Source organism: Saccopteryx bilineata, chromosome 3, assembly GCF_036850765.1.
Source record: "Saccopteryx bilineata isolate mSacBil1 chromosome 3, mSacBil1_pri_phased_curated, whole genome shotgun sequence".
In the NCBI taxonomy this organism is placed as follows: domain Eukaryota; kingdom Metazoa; phylum Chordata; class Mammalia; order Chiroptera; family Emballonuridae; genus Saccopteryx; species Saccopteryx bilineata.
Genome location: NC_089492.1, coordinates 76299930 through 76324722, shown reverse-complemented (window position 1 = coordinate 76324722; position 24793 = coordinate 76299930). Strand labels below are relative to the sequence as shown.

General features: G+C 44.9%; 1 pseudogene; it reads left to right on the top strand.

Annotated features, from left to right (window-relative positions):
* Positions 1-24397: 24397 nt before the first annotated feature.
* Positions 24398-24528, top strand: LOC136332512 (U2 spliceosomal RNA; annotated as a pseudogene).
* The last annotated feature ends 265 nt before the right edge of the window (positions 24529-24793 follow it).

The following is a 24793-nucleotide window of genomic DNA, read 5'->3' as shown; positions in this document are numbered from 1 at the left end:
GTCTGGGTGAGCTCATCCCCAAGACCACCCAAATCTCTTGCCTCTAAGCAACCTAGGCAACTTTCTAAAGATTAATTCAGCCTCCCAACGCCTCTGTCCACTGGCAAGTGGAATGCTCTCTAGAGAGTTACCTGCCTGCATTGGAAATTTACATTATAATTTAACCATCAGTCTCTTGCTGATACAGATTCCCAGAATTTGTAAGGTCTGGACAAAGAGAGGGGTGCTCTCTTTCAGAAGAAATGCAAAATAGCAAATAAGAAATTACCTGCAGGGCATTGGAGGGGAGAAGCGAAGGGAGGATGGGGGTCCTGAAGCCTTAGTTTGGTCAGCTGCATAGCAAAGCCATTGACATTGGGTTGGAGTCAGTTCTGGGAGCCTCTAAATACTGGATGCACCATCCTGCAAAGCTGAGTGCCAGTCCCAGGGAGCTCCTAAGCAGGGCTGACCCTCTCTCTCCCCAGCACTTGGGTTCTTAATAATACAAGTGCAGCCAAGTACTCAAAGGCCATATGGCCTCCAACAAGGATCTTGGCACTTCAACATTTTATGACTCTTTCTGTCTACATTCCCATTCTGCTTAAACAAGAAACTCTCTTGCATGTTTTAACTTTCCCCAGATTCTGTCTAGTTTTCTATAGTCCAGTACATAGCAATGCTAGATACAGCACAAAAAGAGAAAACTAAAGATATGACTGTGCCCAAAGCATGATTTAAATGTCTGTGGGCTAGAAAGAAGAGAACACTTAACCCTGTGTGCATGATGACCCTGTGGCCCAACCCACTCTGGGTCAGCAAACCAGGGCAGGCCCATGACTCCTGTGGGGTAACAGGGACTAGTGATGCCTCAGTCGAGGCAATGGAAGAGTGTGAGATCCACAGCTTAACGCTCTAGGCTGGAATGGGCTCCACTGTTCCTGAGAGGAGGTGGGCAGAGCCTGGAGCCAGGGCTTAGATGAGGGAAGGCAGGAGGTCATAGATACAACCCAGAGACCAAGAATCAGGCCACGCACACTCTAGTCCAGGGGTCTCAAACTCGCGGCCCGCAGACTAATCCACAAAGTTCAAAATATTTTGGATAAAATTAAGTAAGCCTAGGGGCCTACTTGTATTTGCCAAACGGCTGTGATCTTGCTCTGCGGCCCACATGCTGAGTTGAGTTTGAGACCCCTGCGTCTAGTCCAATAGCTCTTAGGTGGGACTGAGCAAGGCTCTACATGGTGTGGGTGGAAGAGGAGATTTGTGGCAGCCCTGATGGGGTGTCAGAGCCTAAGCAAGGTAAGGAGGGTGTCCATGTGAAGGGGCTGCCTGGCATGGGGGTGGTGAAGAGGACCTCCACATGGTTTGGAGGTGGTTGAAGAGGCTCTAGGAGAATGGTCACGTGCAGAGGAACTGACCAAGTAGGAAAGTAGTAAGGATAATGGTGTTGGGCTGGAATTGCAGATAGTAAGGTGACCAACTTTTTTTTACAATGAAAAAGAGGACAAAAAAATTGAAGAAAACAATATCATAAATATTCATTGCAACAATAATACACTATAATATGATAAATGCATAATAAAAACATTTGTAATATTTTATATTATAATTATGCTTATTAATTTTTAATAATAATTGTAAGAAAAAAGTACTCATTTAGATACAAATACATCACATCACACGCAATGGATCAACTCTGCATCGATCGAATACGGACATTTACAGATTAGTCTTCCAATATCAAAAAGGAGGTCATGTAGGAGGACACTTTTCGAGGGAGGACGAAACTTACAAAAGAAGGACTGTCCTCCCTAAAGGAGGACGATTGGTCACCTTACAGATAGGGGTGTGAACTCATGGTTTTTGGTAGATGATAGGTGCTCAAATAACGCATGTTCTTAGTGTTGTCCACTGAGTGTCTGGAGCAGAGACACCCAGGAGCATGGAGTGCGTCTATCTTTCAGATCTCGGTTTCTAACCACCGCTCTTCAGAGGCCTTTGGAGAATTGGTTGACTTAGTCCTCTGGTAAGAAATGTACAAGATGAGCCTAGAACCCTTGCTGAGTTTGAAATGAAGAAGGACTTGCCTGACCTGTGGTGGCACAGTGGATAAAGCATCAACCTGGAATGCTGAGGTCACCAGTTTGGAACCCTGGGCCTGCCTGGTCAAGGCACATATGGGAGTTGATGCTTCCTGCTCCCCCTCCTCTCTCTCTCTCTAAAAATGAATAAATGAAATCTAAAAGAAAAAAAAAAGGACTCAAAGAACGATGGGGGCACAGAGGCCACATATCTGGGGCTTCCTTTAGAAAAATCTGGGTAATTTGAGCATCAAAATAAAGTGATAATAACAGACTGTAATCCACTGGATGAAATAAGACACCATAAATTCATACAGATGTTAAAAAAAATTAATGGAAATTAAAAAACAAAAAGAATTAATTAGTATATCAAAGGTTGATGAGGATTGATAGTTACATAATTTCAAAAAACTCCTTTCAAAATATTTATTAATTAAAAGGGGGGAAAAAGTAATTTCACAGTGTGGTAGCCTAGCAGTCAGGAAATTAAACAAGTGATCAAATCTCACATCACCAGCAATGTACAAACACAAACCATGTCACTTGAAGAGGATAAATTGAGAATAAGGATAAACTAGGATAAAGTCAGCACTTCTGTGATATTCCTGCCTAAGACATGTAATAGATACTTCGTCATGAGAAAGCCTCAGACTCACCCAGACTGAGAGACATTCTGCAAAATAAAAGGCTTGTAAACACCCAGTGTGTCTCGGTTATGAAAGTGAAGGGAGACTGAGAACCCTTCCAGGTAGAAGGGAATTAGGGAGACATAAATATAATATATGCTGCGGGTGCCTTACAAGACTGAGATTTAGGATTCCACCTTTTATCTACATAAGATACAATTTGCACCATTGAAGGAATGTAAATGGAGCCTGAGAATTTTATTATAGTAAAGTATCAATATGAATTTCCTGATTTTGATGGGTATGTTGTAGTTATCCATGAGAAGGTCTTCATTGGTAGGAAATACTAAAGTATGGGAGAGTAATGGGGCAAAATGCCTGCCATTTTCTCTCAAATGGCTAAGCGAAAATGTTTCTTATACTATACCCACAGATTTTCTCTAAGTTTGAGATTGTTTATATATATGTTCATTTATGTACTTCATAGCTTTTGTGTGTTTCATGGTTTGAATATCCATGTTCAGCCAAGTTCCCACAAGGCAGATTTTAGAGCGACCTCTTAGCTCTCAGCAGTGACCTTGGGGTAGGTTGATTGATGTGGCTATAATGAGAAGAGCTTGTTTTTCTTCACCAAAAGAAAAAAAGAGCTTTCAATTTCAACCTATGAACTACTCAGGAAGCTCGCTGGGATGGATGTCTGGGGTAGGAAGGTCATCATCCGCCTGTCATACATAGGCTCAGCACTGCCACCCACGCTACAGTATTTTCTAGAAACATGCATACAGATGATGAGAGAGAGACCAGTGGTGGCTGTTTCCTCTGGAAGTTTGTCACAGGCCTTCTAGGTCATGTGACCAGAATGATTGTAATAATTTAGTATCAGTCCCATTGGCTGTTTGCTTTCTGTTTTATTCAACAGACTCTTATTGAGCCCACATGCGTTAGAGGTCCTGCATAGACCTTAGAAATACAAAGGTGAAATAAGGCCCTCCCAGTTTCTAACAGTGAAGAAAAGAAGTGGTCGGATGAGGAAGCCAATATTTACTTCGTTACTGCCAAAGAAGTGGGACTCAGAGGGGGAGACACTGGCTGTCTCTTAGGAAGTCTTCACCCAAGAATTTTTAGCTAGTTGTAGACTCATACACAGTTGTAATAAATAATAGAGAGATCCAGTATAGCCTTCACCCAGAGTCACCCAATGGTAACACCTTTTAAAAGTACTGTACTGTGCAATGTCATAACAGAATGTCGACATTGATATACCAGTCTCATTCAGACTCTCCAGTTTTACTTGTATTCATTTGTGTGTATATTTAGTTCTCTATCATTTTATCTCACATGTACCCACTCTCCCAGTCAAGATACAGGAGGGTTCAATCACAAGGATAACCTCTTATTGACATTTTATAGCCACACCAACCTCCCTCCCTTCTACCCTCCCTCCCTTTTTCCCTCCTTCTTTCTTGACCCCAGGCAACCACTAATCTGCTCTTTATTCCAAAATTGTTTCAAGAATATTACATAAATGGAATCATGTCATCCCCTGGAGATTGATTTAAGGTTTGGCATGTGTCAATACTTTATCTCTCTTCACTGTTGACGAGTACATGGCTGAGCTTGTTCCACCATTCGCCCATTGAAAGATGTCTGAGCTGTTTCCAGTTTGGGGCTATTACAGATAACTCCGCTATGAACTTTCATGTACCGGCTTTCGTGTGAGTGTAAGTTTTCAATTCTCTGGGATAAATGCCCAAAAGTAAAATTGCTGAGTCATGGGGTAGTTGCAGGTTTAGCCAAAGAATTTTCCATACCCATCAGCAATGTATGAGTGACCCAGTTCCTGCACATCCTCGCCAGCATTTGGTGTTTCACTATTTTTTTTATGTTAGCTATTACGATAGATATGTAGTGACACCCCATTGTGGTTTTAATTCATATTTCCCGAGTGGCTAATGATTTTGAACACCTCGTGTGCTCACGTGTCCTTTCTACACTCCCTCTTCAGCAAAATGGCTGTTCATGTCTTTCGCTCGCTTTCTAACTGGATTATTTGGTTGTTTGTTTGTTTGTTCTTACTGTTGAGTTTGGAGAGTTTCTCATTCATTCTGGATACCAGTCCTGTGTCTGACGCGGTATTTGTAAGCATGTCCTCCCGGTCTGTCACTTGCCTTGGCCTCGTCCACACAGGAACTTTGCAGAATAAAAGTTTTTAACTTGCATGAAACCCACTTTATCAATTTTTCTTTTCATGGATTGTGATTTTGGTTTCCTGTTGAAGAACTCTTCATCTAGCCCCAAACCTCAAAGATTTTCTTCTATTCTTCATATATCTTTAAAATCATGCATTTGATCATGTCAGTCCCTGGAGACCACCTTTAGCCTGGCTTCACATTGTATTTTGAATGGAATCCTACCCTCAGCCTCTGTGCACTGCCCCAGCCGCCCCTCCCCCAGGGCCACACATTGTCCAGGTGGCAGCCATGGGGGCATTGTTTCTACTTCTCCAGTGTCTCCACTGTGTGACCTCCTGCATACCCCCCTGCTTCGTGCCTCGATGGGTTCTTTTCCCCTTTAGGACTCAGCTTAGATGTCACTCTGTCTATGAAGCCACCCTAGACCACAGCATTCACATGGGCTTTGCAGAAATTTTGTGTCAACACCCTGCCTTCATCAGGTCGCTGGTACTTCATATTTTAGCACTTCGACATTGTTGGGTATTTTGTTTTTTTGGCATCTGGTCCCTTGCTAAGCTGAATCCCGTGAGCACAAGGACTGGGTTCCCCCGACCCTTGCACCCAGTACTTATTTCAGGGCTCAGCAAACAGTGCACCCTCAGTCAATATTTACTGATAAAAGTTCGGAGGAATTTCTAGAAGATTAAAGTTCCGTTTGGGATCATAACTGCTCTGGGCAGAATTCTTTTCTGATGAACTCTTACTGTCCACAGTACTTGGTTTAAATATTTTGTCTCAAGAATCCAGAGCAGCCTGACTGGTGGTAGCGCTGTGGATAGAGCATCAACCTGGGATACTGAAGCCCAGGTTTAAAACGTTGAGGTCGCTGGCTTGAACATAAGCTCAATTGACTTGAGCACAGTCTCACCAACTTGAGCATGGGGTCACTGGTTTGATCCCAGGGTCACTAGCTTGAGAGTGGGATCATAGACATAATTTTGTGGTCACTGGCATGAGCCCAAAAGTTTTTGGCTTGAAGCCCAAGGTCACTGGCTTGAGCCCAAGGTCACTGTCTTGACTGGAGCCCCCTGGTCAAGGCGTGTATGAGAAGCAATCAATGAACAACTAAAGTGATGCAACTACGAGATGTTGCTTCTCATCTCTCTCCCTTCCTGCCTGCTTATCTGTCTGTCTCACTCTTATTAAAAAAAAAAAAAAGAAAGAATTCAGGGCAGAAAAGAGACTGTGATAGAATCGTGCTATAGAAAAATAATCTAGGTTGCAAAATTATGTTTGTGTGTCCTGATACATAACTCCCTGATGCACTGGCCGTGGAGACCCTGTTCCTGCCCTGGAGAATCTCTAACCCAGTGAGGAGGGGTGCATGCTGGTAGACAGCAGCTATATCCACAGTCATCATGCTGCGATAAGCACCCATGTTGTTCTTGGGGCAGTGAGGAGGCACGTCTTGCTCAGCATGAAGATGAGGGCCTGGGGTGCTGCAGAGGCTTGTTCAAAGGAGGCAACACTTGGACTGGGTGTTGACAGGTACAGTACACTTCGCCAGGTGGAGACAGACAGGACGGGCTGCAGGGGGCAGCTGGGGAGCAGCCGCCCGACAGGCTCTGCAGTACACAGACCTGGTGCGCCAAGGCGTGAGGGTCCAGGGAGCCTCGTGACCAGATCAATGTTTGATGGATCATGTTGTCAGCACTGTGGAAGATGGCCAGGAGGACTGGGAGACTGGAGTAAGCAGAGGCTGTTACAGAGAAAGAGCCTGAACTTGGGCAGGTAGGGGGGAGAATGAAGAGGCAGTTGTGGCTGATACAGGGTCACCTGTGTCAACAGTGCCTGTTGACCTAACGGTAGAGGGACAGAGGGCAGGATGGGCAGGGGGGACTGGAACACAAAAAGGGCAGGAAAGACATATGGTTAGGTGTGGAAAGTCATTTGGGGCAGTCAGTGGGGAACTCCAACAGCTGGATACATACAGAAGTGCAGAACTCAGGTTACACAACATCTAAAAAATAACTTTCCATGTACAGGTAACTGCTAGAAGTGGTTATTTTACCCCAGAAGATTGAAAGTGTTGAGGCGGGCCCTGGCCGGTTGGCTCAGTGGTAGAGCGTTGGCCTGGCGTGTAGAAAGTGTTGAGGCTCCCGAGACAGTGCTGCTGTTGGGTGGGTCGGCAGTTAGGGTCATCACACAGCACTCCGCATCCTTGGTCCAGGCTCCAGACAGGCAGAGGGGCTGGAACCCCTGCTGCTGTGAACCTCCCGGATCTAGAGAGCCCCTTACACCAGACTGGTTTTCACTGGAAACAAAGAACTTAAGTGAATAAACCACAGAGTTCTTCTTGGGCAACTGGAGGTAATCTCAATCCAACCCCCTCATTTAACTATAGCCAAAAAGGTCTATTAATTTGCCCAAGAGAACCGAGTGAGATAGAGATTTAAACCTAGAGGCATTTTGTCTTTCCCAAAGGGAAAAAGCAAGTATGTGTTGTGAAAGTCTGAGTTTAATGCTGGGGTCTGGAAGGAGGATGGGGGAAGATGAGGGTGGTAGGAACCTTGTATGTACCCTCTCAAGCTGTTCTGTCCCCTTGTCCCATAAGCCTGACACACAGGATATGGTGACCTGCAGCACGAGAGCTCACTGGCATCTACCTACCCACAGTTTTACAGGGAAAACTCTGTGTGCAAAGTGGCCACCCCAGATCACAACTGCCATTTGGCATTTGCAAAGAAGGGGGACCACCCAATGTCTCTCGGATGCTACGAGCACTGTGACAAGCCTGAACTCACGAGGCACATGCAGCTGCTCCCAGGCCAGCCGGGCACAGAGCTGGGAGGAATGAGGCTGCTCTTTTTGGCAGAGAACACGCTGTATCTTGAAAGTCTGAGAGACAGGGGCACAAACAGCAACTGGACTTTCAAAGAGTTACGTGCAGCTTAGAAGGTATGGTAGATTCGGAATCCAAACGAGCCCTGTGGGCCAGAGCAATCTGCAGCCTTCCGACGTTAGACTTCATTAAGGACGGATGATAAAAAAAAATCACATCAAGGCAACCAGCAGGCAAACAAACAAAAACCTGCACAGGGGCAGATGAAGAGATGTGGTCAACTCGAAGCTTATGTAAAAAAGCCCGAGGAGCCTTGATTATCTCAGTGTGAGTCAGCTGCGTATGACGACGGTGCTGAAAAAAATTAATATGGGTTTGAGCTCTGTTGGTCATGTTCCAGTGTTGAGGGTCAAGGAGGTGACAGTTCTTCCCCACCCTCTGTTGATAAAAGTGGATTCTGTGTTTGAATTACATACATGGCTAAGGTCTCCTAAATGCTTAATATATGCCAGATGATGAACTAAATGATCTCACTAATCCACATCCCATGCCTTTGGTGGTGTCCTGTCTGTGCCTTCCGTTTGTAGATAAGGCCACTGTCCCTCAGTGAGGCTGGACCAGGAAGTGGCCAGGCCAGGGGCAGAGCCAAGGCTGTTTGCCCCAATTCTTCGCTGGAAACCGTGTTCCTGAAATTTGCTATTGAGAGACGAGGGCCTGGAGAACAGAGGGAGCTGGGTGGGAGGTAGGGGGCTGGGAAACTCAACACAGAATGGAGAGCTACAAGCACTGAACGAGGGAAAGAGGATCTTGGATGCACACAGAGTCGCAGAGAAGAGGCTGGAGGCAGGTGGCACAGCTCTGAGGGCAGGGCAGGGCCAGCCGGCAGAGGGACAGGGAGGGAGACAGGAGTCTGTTTAAGGATCAGTTTTCTCTCTACAATAATTCTATGTGTCCCCAAAAAGCCCCTGGCTGCCTTCTGAGACCAAGGCCCACTGCGGCAGGGGTTCCCGTGGGAGGTGAACGATTGCCGAATGGGAAGAGGTCGGCGGACTGTCCATGCCAAAGCAGAGCATCATTTTTTTGAACACTGAAAATATTCTGCAATCTGGCACTTTGTCCAGTGAGTAGGAGGGCGCAGGGCTGGTCTGAAAGGCAGGAAGCACTGGGGTAGTTGACTGTAAGAAGAAATCATGATGGAATAAAAAAATGTAGAACAAAAAAAAAATCTTGATAATTTCTGAAGAAACCAGGAAGGTGACAGCGACTGGATTTATAGCATCTACATGAAGCTCTGTCTCTCTACTCCTCAATTTAAAATAAATAAATAAATATCTATATCTATAACTATATATACCGTATATAGTAAATGTATTTTATAACGTCACAACAAAGTTTCTTAGGAGCAAAGTTAACCAAGGGACTCCTGCGCTCTTCTCTGAGAAAGATCCAGCAAGACCTTTGTCTCGGTAGCACGTAATGTCACATAGACCCTACAGCTGGCCTTTGACTCTCTTTATGTTGCTAATCTCAGAGCAAACAGAAACCTCACGACAAGCCATGCATTTCCACATCTCAGTAAACTTTCTGGGAAGAAATATCCATTGATAAGAATGGCAATGAACCATTTTACTGCCCATTGTAAATTAACAAAAGCAATTTAGCAATGGAAAACACAGTTATTCGTTATTAGGTTAGCAAGCATCCTTTTTTTTTCTTTTTTTTTTTTTTTAGTAGCATTTTTTTCCCCCTTGTCCTAGAAATCTGGTGGTGGAAAGGTTGTTATCAGTGTAACTGATAACAAAATTAATTAATCTTATGTGTTCATTGAGGAGCAAGAACACAGCTGGTCATTAACAGAGGCAACACTGCAACTAACCTGTCTGGGTTCTCATTGCCTTTTAATAGAAGTGTTGTAGAAACTAGCAGGCTAGCCAAACTGGATGAGGATGGCCAGTGGAGTGAGGCTGACGCCTATGGGATGTCCCAACATAAAGAGAGGCGTCTATCTCTCTTCTCCATGGATGAGGGGCAGCAGGAAGGTTTGGAAGGACACAAGAGTTTTTAAGAATTGTCACAGTAGTCTGCCTTGGTAAAGTAAAATAAAGTTTCACCTTCCTAAGTGAAATATGTTTGCATTTGACATGTTAGGCTGGCCTCCTCGGAGTCGGGACTTCTGCCTGCCCTCCTTCAGTGCGGTGGCAGCAGGGTCACACACAGCTCAGCTCACACACAGCTCAGCTGGAATGACAGGAAGAAGATGACAAGCAGCCTGGACCACACAGCAGCGGCCTATGAAGGACACCGTCTGGGCACATTGTGGGGAGACCAATCAGTGGGTCCCAGGACAAGGGCAGTGAGCACCTTTGTGGGGCAGGAGAAGCTCGCCTTTGGCTGTCCATCTTCTCCCTTCTTGGGTATTCAGCTATCACAGGACCAGATCAGGGACACTGGAGTAAATACAGACTATCACTGGTCTCATGGCGCTGGTTCACAGTTTGCTGGAGGACACATGCTGGTCATGGGACATTGTCAGGACAACAAAAAAGGAAATTCAGAGTGCAGCACTCTAGCCAGAGGCGCCCAAAGCGACCCAAAGTCAGGAGAAGCTTCCACATGTACACACGTTCCCACTCGCAGTTTATAACCCATGCCTGTCCTCTAACTCCAAACCCAAACCAGTCGCCTCCTTGGCAGCTCCACTGGGATGTCTCATGAGCATCTCCAATGGCTATCGCACATCCAGAAAGAGTCCTTTTTATTCCAAGCCCACTCTTCTCCCAGGCTTCCCTTCAGAAAATGGCCCGCTTCGGACATCGGAACAGGAACGTGGAGTCAGCCTGTATTCCTTTCTTTCTAGACCATCTGTATGGAAATCGTTGGTGGGTCACTCCAGTCCCCGCAGCCAGCAGCAGCCTGGTCTAGGCAGCAGTCTCCCAGTCCTCTGCCCCACACTGGTCTGGTTAGACCTCTGCCACTTCTTACCTCTATTCTCAATGCCCAATGCCGCCCCAACCCCACCCACCACCCCCAGCACACAGAGATACCTACTTAAACAACAAAGGACCGGCCATTCTCTGGTGACACAATCCAAACTCCATCCCAGGGTCTGGGGCTGAGAGCCTCAGCTCCTGCCTCTGTTCACCTCGCCCAGCCAACAGACTCCTCCAAGTCCTCGGTCCTGCCCTGCTCGTCCCCACTTAGAGCCTCTACATGGTTCTTCACCCAGTTCCCCAGCACCTAAAGGAGCCCCAACCACAACAGCCCACAAACTCAGCTTCTCTCTAACTCAGTTCCCTGTTTATTTCCTTCACACCATTTGGAGCGGCTTGTCAAGACCTAATTTGTTTGTTGGCTTGTCTTTCATCCATTTCCCATACTAAAGAGGTAAGCAGGACCAAGGCTGCACGAAGGGCATACTGAGAAGGGACTTGACCTGTGAAATGGTGGAAGCAAAGGGAAGAGAGGAATGAACTTGTACTTGCAGCAGCTCTGTGGCGGAAGAGGTTGCAGAGTAAGGGACAGTTTGGAGAATGAGGAGAGAGGGAGACTCATCAGCTACTGTCAAGGTAGCATGGTGATGTGACCTCAGTCTTCAGCCTCGGGGTGGAAACAGTTAGATGGATTTAATTAAGAGCTATTTGGGACGTTGTGTCAGCAAATGTAGGGATTTTATGCCGGGAGAGAGGGAGAAGGGGAAACCTAGGTGATCCCCAGTTTCCTGGCTTGGATAGCAGTGTTGCATTGCCCTTGCTGTGGAGGACACAGGTAAGGAGTGCTCTTGAGGGTCAGTGCCAGGCCTGCTTGGGATAGCTCGAATGTGAGGATTGTGAGAGTAGAGATAGCCCACTGATCTCCAGAATACAGCTGGCTTGGTGATATAGATGCTTATTCTATATGTACCTTTGAAAATATATAAACTAGTAATATTTTTATTAATTGCAGTACCAACAAATGCTAGCCAAAGTGTCTTTACATATGCCAAGAATATGAATACTTATCTGTGTTAGCCGGGGACTCAAGAGGGCACCATGGTTAAGACGTGTGCTCTGTAGTCAAAGTCACTAAGAGTCCCAACTGTGTACCCATGACAAGTTACTCTGCCTTTTTTTTTTTTGTTTTTTTGTTTTTTTTTTTTTTGTTTTTTTTTCATTTTTCTGAAGCTGGAAACAGGGAGAGACAGTCAGACAGACTCCCGCATGCGCCCGACCGGGATCCACCCGGCACGCCCACCAGGGGCCACGCTCTGCCCACCAGGGGGCGATGCTCTGCCCATCCTGGGTGTCGCCATGTTGCGACCAGAGCCACTCCAGCGCCTGAGGCAGAGGCCACAGAGCCATCCCCAGCGCCCGGGCCAGCTTTGCTCCAATGGAGCCTTGGCTGCGGGAGGGGAAGAGAGAGACAGAGAGGAAAGCGCGGCGGAGGGGTGGAGAAGCAAATGGGCGCTTCTCCTGTGTGCCCTGGCCGGGAATCGAACCCAGGTCCTCCGCACGCTAGGCCGACTCTCTACCGCTGAGCCAACCGGCCAGGGCGTTACTCTGCCTTTTGGAGTAATAGTTTCTTTATCTGTCACATGAGACACGTCTACCTACTTGTGGAGTTGGGCAGAGTAAATATGATGATTGTATGGCCAGTAGCCGTGGCCACCATCACAGCCACCTGGCCCATGCAGGTTCACATTTGATTAGGACAAACGGTAATGAAACAACGGAGCCAAGAACTGGTGGGCCATCATCTTTATCCTAGCTTGCACCCGGCAAGAAATACACACAGTGGAAAAACACTTCCCTTTCCATTCAGGGCTCCAAAGCCACTGACTTATCCGGGTTTCCTAGAATCAAAGTTTCTACCTCACCAGCCTTATTCACCTCTGTTCCCCATCTCCTTCTCTCTGCACAAACTCTGCACAAACTGGCTTCTCCTTCAGCACTCCGCCATCTTGGCTTCTTCTTCTCTCCTCCACGTGGCCTTTCTCTGCTCTCCTCCAGCATGGGCTCCTCTTCCCCATTTTATAAAAACCTTTAATCCAATATACAAACAAGGAAGTCTCTGATACAAAGTCACTTATCTGAGGCATAATGGGATTCCTCATGAGAGTGCACCACCCCCTATCATGCAACAGTAAAGGGTGTGGGGAAAAGCTTAGTTTTAAAACTAAGCCTTAGGCTATAACAACCCTGCCTGCTTACAGCCTGTCCCCCACACCCAATGCAAACTATAAGTGAGCAAACGTATATCATATTTACAAACATATTTGACCAACAATGATATATACAAGGTGCTAGGCACATAAAAATTCTCCATGAAGTTGATTATCAGTACTGTCACCATCACCTCTCACCTTCAAAAGCATCTTCCTGGACTTTATGTGGGAGAAAGAACCTGTTGATCTACCCCACTGTCTGCAGACTATTAATTGCCTTTAAAGCTAATTCCAGCTCAGATATATAAGATTAATGTCAGATAGGTCTAATTTAATTCAATTTTTTCCCCCTGATAACATAAACCTTTATTCGGAATTAGCACTATATGCATTCTGACTAAATTTATACAAATGTCCATAAAATACTGTAATGATTTCACAAGTCAGAACACCCCCAAGTGAAGGGAGTAGTTGGATGAGCTGATGTCCTAGCTTTAAGCATGCAAACTTCAGTAACAGCTGAGGCACAATCAAGGGCCAAAAAAATAAATAAGTAAAAGAAATAAAAATGCAGTATTAGGAAGATTAGACACCTGTTTGACTAGGATAGGGTTCAAAGACTTCTTTCTTTCTTTCTTTTTTTTACTTCTTATTGGGGTGACGTTGGTTGATAAAATTATATCGGTTTCAGGTGTACAGTTCTATAATACATCATCTGTCTCTTGCATTGTGTGTTCACCACCCCAAGTCAAGTCTCCCTCCATCACCATTTATCCCCAATTTATCCTTTTCTACCTCCACCCCCCCCACCCCCGTGATCACCATATTCTTGTCTGTCTGTGTCCAGAGGATTCTCTCTAATGGATGTGGGGAGATGCTAATAGTGGTCCCTATACCCAGATGGAATATTCTGCATCAAAGCAATTCAACTGTGCAAACATTTGTGGAGCCAACAGATGCCACATTCTGAGAAAAGCCTCCTGTTCTGTAGCTCTATGCGACTGGAACACGCTGTGGGTTATAATTAGCTGTGAATGTTCTTCCTAGCCCCTTCCTCATTTTTCTGGGATGTTCCACGCTTCCTCTCTTTCTCCCCAGAAATTTTGTTTTAGATATAAACTTTGCCTTTCTCCTGGGCAAAATAGAAAAGTAAAATAGCAGGAGGGAGTTTATATTTTGTCAAGAAGACAACAGATTTGGGAAGTCATGCTCTTATTAATCTTATCCCTAGCATTTTCTGACATTTGTAGAAATTTGAAGGTGCATGTGTATGACTGCCAAGAAGTTGTTAAAAATTCTTCTCCGTTTGTTCAGGCAAGAAGGTCGGTTATCCAGTAAGTGGCAGCAAACAGCTAATCAGTTATATTTTCTGATTTTCTAAGTCTCAGATGGTTGTGAGTGAGGCAGAATCCGTGGCTGAGTGAATGGAAATGAGCTTGAAAAGAGAGGACACACATGATAACTCTCCCAAGAAGCACGTAGGAATCTCTCACTTCCTCTTCTCGGGTGTTTCAGGGCAGTAGGGTGCAGTGAGGCATGAGCCCTGGAAAGACACCATAAGGCATTTTCTGCATGACTTCATTCTTTTTCAGACGCAAAGAACAGATTCTGATGATTTATTACGACCAGTTTGAATTCCTAACACTGCATTGCCCGCAGTAAGGAATGGCAGAGTATTTTTGTTTAAAAGAGAATAAAGAGGGGAAAATGCTATGTGAGTGTCATGGTCACCGTACCCGAGATTTTCTGGGACAGTCCCAATTCTATCTTGTCATTCCTTTCATTGTTCTCCTTGTCATTTAAAGGTTCTTTGTGTTTTTCTTAGCTACATGTCAATTAATATTTCCAGAATCAAAAAAAGTGTCTTTAAAATATTACATGGATTAAAAGAAATATCCCAAGAAAAGTCAATTCCTGTTTTACAGATTATGGGAATGCAGCCTGAACAGCCAGCTCTTGGCACAGATGGATGATGACTTAGCAATTTTCATATTATCGGGGGGGGGGGGGAGTTCACATACTGGGGTGTTAGGACTATCAGACACACTGAAATCTTTTTGAAGGACTTCTAGGAAGTAGTATTTTCATTGAACTCAATTCTTGTTGCTAATTCCTAGAATTTAAAAGAAACTGTTAAAGAAGTTCTAGGGTGTAAATGACAGAAAGTTGCTCATGAGCAACAGTAGGATATTCTGTTTGTTTGCTGTTGGGAACTATAGGGTATTTAGACTACGCTTGATTCAAATGGCCACAAGATGACCTGGAAAAACCTGGCATTTCAACCCAAAGGAGTCAACAATTTCATGACAATTTTAATGTGAAGTTCTCACACTGTTGAAATTTGATTTGGCTTCAAAGCGAACCTTCAGTTAGCCTCTCTAGAAATGGATGTCATGGAAAAATTCCACCAAATTCCTAAGTGCTTTTGAACTGATTTGGAAAAGAGGTAGTTTGACCTAAGGAAATGCTACTTCCTAATTTACCTTAAACTTGCTAAAGAATTCAGAGCTTGTTAGGTGCGTTCTGGTAAGCAGGTACCCTTATATGTCTTGCAAGTAGTATTATTTATTGATATCATTTTGAGGAGCATCTACTGTTTTTCAATGACTGTCCCACACTAATATTGACGTTGCATCATCATTTGTGTAACAACTGGCAACTTAGCTCACTTTCCTACGAATTCTATGTCAACTGACTTGCACATTTCTTCATTCATCCTTCCTCCCTGCACTACGGGCTGAGATCTTATTTTTATGACATGGTTTGTACACTAAAGAGGTAAAAGGCATCAGCTGATGGACTGGAATGTTATCCCCCTTCCAGAACCTTTCTTTTTCTTCCAAGGCCAGGGGCAAGATGCAGAGACATTTTGGGTGTATTACCTGAACTTTCATCTTTACTTAGCCCAACAAAAACACAGTGCTCACCATGGTAAAGTGGAGAGACCAGGGGTATATACAAACCAAACTTCAAATTCCTGCTCTGTTGCTTACCAAACTACATTTCAAGACACACTAAAACTCAGTTTTGTCATCTATAATATGGGAACAACCCTAAGCTCAGGCAATATTTTAATGACAAGTATATTTAAAGTGCTCAGCTTTAGCACCTGGCTGATAGTAGAATCTGAACAAATGTTAGGTGATTTGTTTAAATAATAAGTAATAATTATGTGTAAGAAGCACAACTCAGAAGACAGTTTCCTGGTAATAAACAAGGCCTCCTGGGTGCTGATGAAGAGTGATGCATAGCGGGAGGAGTGTAGGGTTTAGTGGTCACCTGTCTTCATCAGATTTCCCACTGACTGAGTGTGATTCTTCTACCTGGGAGCACAAGCATCATCACAGGGACTCGTGGAGTTGTTGTGGTCGAGTGATACTCATTGTGTGCGTATGATAGGTCTTGGTTCCCCTTTTCTTGCTTCTCCTTTAAGTATTCTCTTTCTCTCTCTCTCTTTTTTGACAGAGACAGAGAGAGAGAGAGAGAGACAGAGAGACAGATAGGGACAGACAGAAAGGAAGGGAGAGAGATGAGAAGCATCAATTCTTCATTGTGGCACCTTAGTTGTTTACTCATTGCTTTCTCATATGTACTTTGACTGGGGGGTGGGGCTACAGCAGAGTGAGTGACCCCTTGTTCAAGCCAGCGACCACGGGCTCAAGCTAGCGACCTTGGGCTTCAAGCCAGCAAAACCTCATTGAGGCTGGTGAGCCCACACTCAAGCCAGATGAGCCTGCACTGAAGCCGAAGACCTCGGGCTTTCAAACATGGGTCCTCCGTGTCCCAGTCCAGCGCTCTATCCACTGTGCCACCACCTGGCCAGGCTTTCTGGCACACACTCTCTCTCTTGTATAGCATATTCTCTGCCCACTCCTTTTTGGACAGACACCTGTAATTTAATGTCACTCTCATAATGCTTGAAAGATAAAAGAAAGGAGACCAAACTTGAAGCAGTGTAGGTTCTTACTAATATTTCTGGTGAGAGGAATATATTTATATATTTTTAAGAGTTTATTTATTGATTTGAGTGAAAGAGGAAGGGGGAGAGAGAGTGAGAGAGTGAGAGAGAGAAACATTGATCCGTTCCTGTATGTGCCCTGACCAGGGATCGAACCGGCAACCACTGTGCTTCAGGACAATGCTCTTACCAGCTTAGTTATCTGGCCAGGGTGGAGAAGAATATATTTATAGTGACAATGACATATCTGTATTGCCTGTAGCTTTTAGCTCTGAGGCAGACAACTGAGGACTATAAAGTGAATGAGTTAACGATATATACTGAAGCCCCGTAGAAAGACCTAGCTGTTCTGATTTACTGATTTCAGCTCATAATATATATATATAAACTGTTTGTTGTGTACAGGCATTGGACTAGGTGCTAGACATGCAATTATGAATAGAACAGCTTTTGTCAAGTGAGACAAATCATTACAGCAAAGTGATAAATTGTAGCATCCATTTGTTTACTTAATTTATTGAGTCCCTGTTGGATTCCAGGCATGCTGCCAGTGCCTCAGGTCCAGTGGGGAAGAAGGGAGACCCAGTCCTCCTCCTAGTTAAGTCTACTAGGGAAGACAATCACTCGAGTAGTAACAAGTAAAGGGTTGTGGTAAGGGATGAATGGTACTCTACGAGTGATCTTAAAGAAAGGGCATTGATCTTGTGTAGGACCAAGAAGGTCTCCCAAAGGAAGTGATATTTCATCTGGCACTGAAGGACAGAGGGGTGGGGAGGGAACATTCTAGGGAGAGGAAAGAGTATGTGCGAAGGCCGGGCACCATAGAGTGTGGCACGTCTGAGGAACTGACACAAGTCAGATGTGGTGGGACCGGGCATTTGAAGGGGGTGGACAAAGGAATTATGGGAGCTCAGGAGAAGATGCACTTACCTGAGCCCCTGGAGACAGGGAAGGATGCCCAGGAGGGAGGAAATTAGAACTGAAGGGTGAGTGTGTGATCACCTGCAGGGCAATGGCAGGGGTGTGTCTGACATGAAAGAAATGTGTGTGTTGCCCAAAGGTGAGAACGAGACCGTCCTGGAACTGAAGCTCAGTCATGGTATGAATGAGGGGATGGATGGTGCTCACAGTGACAGAAACAGACAGGTGGGGGGCAGATCAATGGGAACTTTGGACACGATGCCATGAATGGGACCCAGAGGTGACCTTTAAGGACCGAGGTGGATGCGAACAGAATTTTGTGTCTGGGAGAGTGATGCGGAAGATGGACTGTAGGGTGGGCCAGACTGGATGCCAGAAGACCGACTGGGATTTCGGTGCCATTGTCCAGGTGGGACACAGGGATGGCGAATAGGAGATAGAGATTATTTATGTAAAATTGGCAGATCCAGATAATTGACATGACAGGGGTTCAGGGACATCTCTGATCATGATCCCAGTGGAGTCATAGCTATGGAAGGAAGAACAGATGTTGGAGAGGAGAGAGACACTGCCAATAAAAATACGGGGAATGGACGTTCTGTGGACATCTACGTGCAGACTGTCTGCACCAGAAGGCCATGTTGGCCTAGGGCCTGGAAGAGAAGTCTGGGCTGAAGGTGTGAATTTGGGAGTCAACAACTGTGAGTGATCAGTAAGAAGTTGGAGAGTCAGAGTCGAGTGAGAAGATGAAAGTCCTTTATTGAGTACATATAATGTCTGATTTTCTCTTTCTGCTACATTGAGTGTGTTATATTATTGTGTAAAAATTTAAAGACATTATTTCTAGTGCTCTTAAATAGTGAGAGGAGCAAAGGGGAGGACAGCGGGCTGATGTTAGTCTGTAGGCTGAAGAAGAAAAGTAGGTAGAACATTTTTGAAAACAGTCTTCTGGTTTCTTCCCCCACGGAATGGTTGAGGATGATGCTGACCAAAGAGGTCTGGGGCTGAGAGTGCCGACGTGTGCCAGGGTCCACACAAGAGGGGACATGGACAGGGAGTTGTCCAAAGACATCTTTAAAAAGATTGGAATGAGACCTACATTTTTTTTTTAACAATGGTGCTACTAGTAGACAATATTCTTAGCAGAGAATGGGATAAAGTCACTGAAGTCTGTGCTGTACATGGTTCTCCTGGACAGTAACATGGGTTGCAACCATGTAGCATTCTTTACAGAATGCAGCACGCTCCCTAAGTTAATGGTCGTTGCACCACCGAGATGTTGCAGTGCTCACTGAGCTCAGTAGGTGATGATTATATAAACTCGGCATTTGTTAAAAAGCACTTCGAGCTCTAGAAGACTCACACGTTTGCAAATTTAATAAGGTTAGACCCCCTCCAGGGAGACACCACACAGAAACTTGCCAGGGCAATTAATTTCCAGATCAGAGGGAGAAACCGAGGGCGTGGCCTGTAGTGTTGATACGGCCAGATTTCTCTGTGTCTCTTTGGAGGACAACAGCGAATCCATTTCGTGACCCCTTCGGTAAGTAACTGTTTTCCTGGAGGAGACAGCAAGTCACAATGCATGTGTGTGGCTCTCTCCAGCTGAGAGAGGTTGCTTCATTGAGTGAGACCATGTATTGGATTTTCAAATGTTATCCTTTTTATGATTTTTCTGACCCAGAAATATGCTTTCTATTTTAGTAGCTCTCTCCAAACAGCTGCCTCAATGAGGGCTTCCAAATAATCACCACTAACTGTAAATCAAAATGTTATGTTTCCTTAGTTATGCTGGGATTCTCCTGTTTGTTTTCTTTCTATCACCAGTGAAGTATAATGCACCACCAGAAAGATGGTTAAAGGCACCATACCAAAAATGTTTGCTCCATCCTGTGGCAAACACTTGTCATCTCTGACTTGACTTGAATAGCCCTTGCTGAACGAACTGTCCCGTGCCACTGTGTGATATAGAGGCATCTGGAATTTATTCTCTGATTCACCTTCCAATTATAGCTTCATTTATCAACTTCCCATTTTTCAGATGGCCATTCTCAGTAAGACTTTTCCTTATAAAACCTTCTAGAAGTATTAATCTCCAAGAAATTTTGTTTTCATTCTTTCCAGAGCTAAATATCACACCTGTGTCTATATAATATTTTCTCTGTACACTCAGTTGCGTGACTTCTAAAATTCTTTATTTTCCAAAATGATCTCTTTACATCAACATCCCCCCATCTCAGTCAAAAATGCCATCTGCTCACTGTGACGTTTTCTCTGCTCCACACAGACCACTGGCCGTGACATTGAGAATTGGCAGCACTGTGGACATCGTCATCTTAATGGCTGTCACCTTTACAACCCCATGAGACTCTCCTTGAGTCCTTAAAGCAGATTTGGGTGTTGCAGTCCCCCAAAAGGTTCTGATTCAGTAGCTCTAGATCAGGGCCTAAAAATGCACATTGTGTGTGTGTGTGTGTGTGTGTGTGTGTGTGTGTAAAACAGAGACAGAGAGAGGGACAATAGGGACAGACAGACAGGAAGGGAGAGAGATGAGAAGCATCAGTTCTTTGTTTTGTTTTATTTTTTAAATTTATTTATTCATTCAGTTTAGAGGAGACAGAGACAGAGAGAAGGGAGGAGGAGCAGGAAGCATCAACTCCTATATGTGCCTTGACGAGGCAAGCCTAGGGTTTTGAACCAGTGACCTCAGCATTACAGGTCGATGCTTGATCCACTGCACTACCACGGGTCAGGCGAGAAGCATCAGTTCTTCGTTGTGGCTCCTTAGCTGTTCATTGATTGCTTTCTCATATGTGCCTTGACCTGGGGTGGGGAATGGGGGCTACAGCAGAGCAAGTGACTCCTTGCTCAAGCCAGCAACCTTGGGCTCAAGCCAGTGACCTTTGGCTTCAAGCCAGCAACCTTGGGCTCAAGCCAGCAATCATGAGGTCATGTCTATGATCCCACACTCAAGCCAGTGACCCTGCGCTCAAGCTGGTGAGCCTGCACTCAACCAGATGAGCCTGCACTCAAGCCAGTGACCTCGGAGTTTCAAACCTGGGTCCTCTGCATCCCAGTCCAATGCTCTATCCACTGTGCCATCGCCTGGTCAGGCTAGACATGCACATTTTAAAAAGAATTACCCTGAATAATTCTGAGCCCAAAGATAACACATTGCAAAACCCTAAATTATTCCAAACTCTTCCTTCTACAGGTAAGGACATTGAGGCCAGAAGGTGTGACTTGTCCATGACCTTTGATGATCTAATTAATGTAATTGTCATCAAAGTATTTCCACAGATATCCTTGTCATTCCTCTGCTTCTAAAAACAAAACAAAACAGGGCTCAAACATGGTTGCCTTCTTAGGACACACTGCTACCCTTGCCTTAAAAGGAGAAGCAGAATTGGAAAGTTGAGAAAGAATTCATACACTGTTGCTCTATAAAGGAGATTACTTAAATGCTGGTCTCATCAAAAAGCAACAACCATAATAGCACATTAATGTTTTTATGGGTTCCTCTAACAATATTTGTGGATAGAGAGTAGACATTGAATGGATGAATTAACATGGCAAATGAATGAATGAGTGAGCCAGAGGAAATTCCCACCCAGGCCTCTCATGGTCAAGGCCTCTGTCAGGGAACAAGAGAATGAATCTATCCTTAGACAAGGAAACACCTCCATGGGCAGTGAGTACAGTCCTGTTATTTTAGTATATATATATTTTTATATACTTTGTAAATAGATGGAAGCTAGGTGCAGATCTCCGCAGTTTAGATGCACGATTAGGTTATGATTTGGTTACTCACAGAAGTTTCTCTTCTGTTCCTTCTTTTCCTGACCATCTTCAGATGGGGAGGCTGCCAGTGTGGGCCGCTTCACTGTTGTGAACAGGTGACTTCTGCTGATGAAGAGGTGACGTCAGCTTGTTAGGCATCTTGATCCGCTACATTCTTCGTTCTTTGTCTGCAGTTCTGCTTCTAGTCAAAACGCAAGAGACTGCTGCCTGCCATCCTTTCATGGTGGGAGATGACAGGAAGCTGGGTTTCATATGTTTCCCCTTTGAAGTGAGGCAGCGGAGTGTGCAGCCGGGGAGAATTTTCATTTTCACTGGAAATGAGGCTTCACCTCCTGGAAGCAGCTGTTTCAGTGAGGACCAGTGACCCGCTGTCCTTGGCTTCTGCAGAACAATCAGAGGAGCTGATGGGTAGGTGATGGGTGTTTCCAGAACATTCTGGAAGAAGCCCACCAGTGAGTCCAGAAACAGAGTCTGAGTTTGTATTTTTAAAACAAAGCTGGCCTGACTGAAATGTGCCCTGTGAGCCATAAGGGGCCCATGGCCTCCCTCCTATCTTTAATTCTAAAGTAGATACTCTGCCACTCTGAACGACAGTGCTGACACCGACAAAAATAAGGCAGCACTCAGAGACCCTGTGAAGACTGCCCAGAACCTCACCCACGGCCCAAACTCAGTGCCAAAGAGAACCGAGGGGGCTGGTGCTGCAGTGGGGCAGGGTCCCCTGAGCTGCCCAGGATGGATTGGACAGGCCAGAACGCCCCAGAACCTGAGCCTTCCTGGGGAAGCTCCACATGGGCAATGCTGACTTACTTTTTACCCCAAGAGTCCTCGACGGAAAATGAAAGCTGTTCTCTGAAGCCAGAGCCTTGGCGCTCCCAGGTCTAGAGTTGACTTTGTTCTGCAAACAGCAAATTACAGGTCTCTTGCCAGATTTCCCCTATCAATTTATGGAATGAATTCATTTATGAAAAATAATTCTGACATATGGATGGTTATTTTTAATGTTCTAGAAAGCAAAATGACCATACATGTGTGGGGACTTGGGACGCGGTGGTGGGAGGAAGCACAGCCCTCTCCAGGGCGCTGTGCTGAGCTGCGCAGCCCTCGGGCTCTCACATTTCTGCTCATGATGCAGACGTGAAAGTGACAGTGAGGAGAGAGACAGGACTTTCTTCACACACGGCACCTCAGTCGCCTTCCTAAAACATAGACCCCATGGCACTGTCCTACTTAAGTCCTGCACTCAAGCCAGTGACCTCGGGGTTTCGAACCTGGGTCCTCTGCATCCCAGTCCTCAGCATCCCAGTCCAACGCTCTATCCACTGTGCAATCTCTCTGATATTGCCAGCGGCCCTGTCTTCTTCCTATTTATCTTTGCTATTCTTATTTTTTTGCACTTATCTTATAGAGCTAATAATTATATGTGACAAAATGCATGAAAGGTAAGTGTGAGTTCTGAGAAATGTATATACCTGTGTAACCAGCCTCCCTGTCAAGATCTAGAACATTCCATCACCCCACAAGTTTCCCTGATGTCCACCCACTGGCTGTACTTTCCATTTCCATAGGTGTCGCCTGATCCTGCAACTCTGACAGTGGAACCACACAGGGTGGACTCCTTTCGGCCCGGCGCCCACATTCTCCTGTGTCTCAGTTCATTTTTTATCATTGCCGAGGAGTACCACATGGTATAAATATATCACAATTGGTCCATCTAGTCTTCTTTTCAGGAACATTTGAGTTGCTTCTACGTGTTGACTCTATGGATAAAGCTACCGGGAACATCCGTAGGCAAGTCTTTTAGTGAGCATTTGTTTGTCTATATTTCCCTTGGATGAACAAAGACCTAGGAGTGGAATTTCTGGTTTCTTTTGGTAAGGAATTGCCAAATCATTTTTCAAAGTGTTTGTACCACTTGACATGCCTGTCAGAAGTGTATTAGCTTTCCAGTTTAGAACACATGTTTGTCAGCACGTGGTGGTGTCAGTGTTTAAATCAGTAGTTACATGATTAATGGGCAATGGTATCTCATTGTGGTTTTATTTTGCGTTTCTCTGGTGACTAACGATGAATGCCTCTTCATGTGCTTGTGGACCATTTGTAATCTTTCATGAAGCACCTGTTCAAGTCATGCTCTGTGGGAGATGGGCTGCAGGCTGGTGGGGTCGTCCTAGCCTAAGGCTTGGTTTGGGACTGAGCCTTTCTCACTCTTTTAATACTAAGATCTTTTAATACTAAGATCTTTTCAACACTTAGCTTTACTCCACACCTTTGACTGTTTCATGATGTGGGGTGGTGCACTACTATGAAGAATCCAATCTATGCCTCAGATGAGTGGCTTTGTATCAGAGACTTCCCTATTTGTATTGGATTAAAGGCTTTAATTGTCTATGCTATATAACAGGGGTCCCCAAACTACGGCCTGTGGGCCGCATGCGGCCCCCTGAGGCCATTTATCTGGCCCCCGCCGCACTTCTGGAAGGGGCACCTCTTTCATTGGTGGTCAGTGACGCAAAGTGTGGCGTCACTCACATACAGTACTACTTCCGGTGACGCGGCCGCACACGTCATATCACTTGTTACGGCTAGCAGTGACAAATATGGAACCGGACATTGACCATCTCATTAGCCAAAAGCAGGCCCATAGTTCCCATTGAAATACTGGTCAGTTTGTTGATTTAAATTTACTTGTTCTTTATTTTAAATATTGTATTTGTTCCCATTTTGTTTTTTTACTTTAAAATAAGATATGTGCAGTGTGCATAGGAATTTGTTCATAGTTTTTTTATAGTCCGGCCCTCCAATGGTCTGAAAGACAGTAAACTGGCCCCCTGTGTAAAAAGTTTGGGGACCCCTGCTATATAATAAAGCAAACATCGCTTCTCAGCCTTTTGGCTAAGATCAAGTGTAGTATCTGTTCTTATCAGTTTAATATAATAAAGCAAAGACCAGGGGCTTGCTCTCTCTGATATTGCCATCAGCATTGAAGAGGCCTCCCGATCCCATCCTCTTTTCTCTGTGAGTCTATTTTCTTAATTCTGCACTGTTCTCCCTCAGCCAGAATTACTAGCTGCACTGGTCTTTGGCAATGCTCATTTATTTATTGGGTTGTCTCTTTATTGATTTTGTACTTCTTAATATATTCTGTATATAAGACTTTTGTTAGTCTTTAGATGGTTGCCTTTTCACTTATTCTGATGGGCAAAATTTCCAAATTAAAATTTTTGATATGATTAATTTTACGTTTTGTGATTGTTTGTACTTTTTCAGA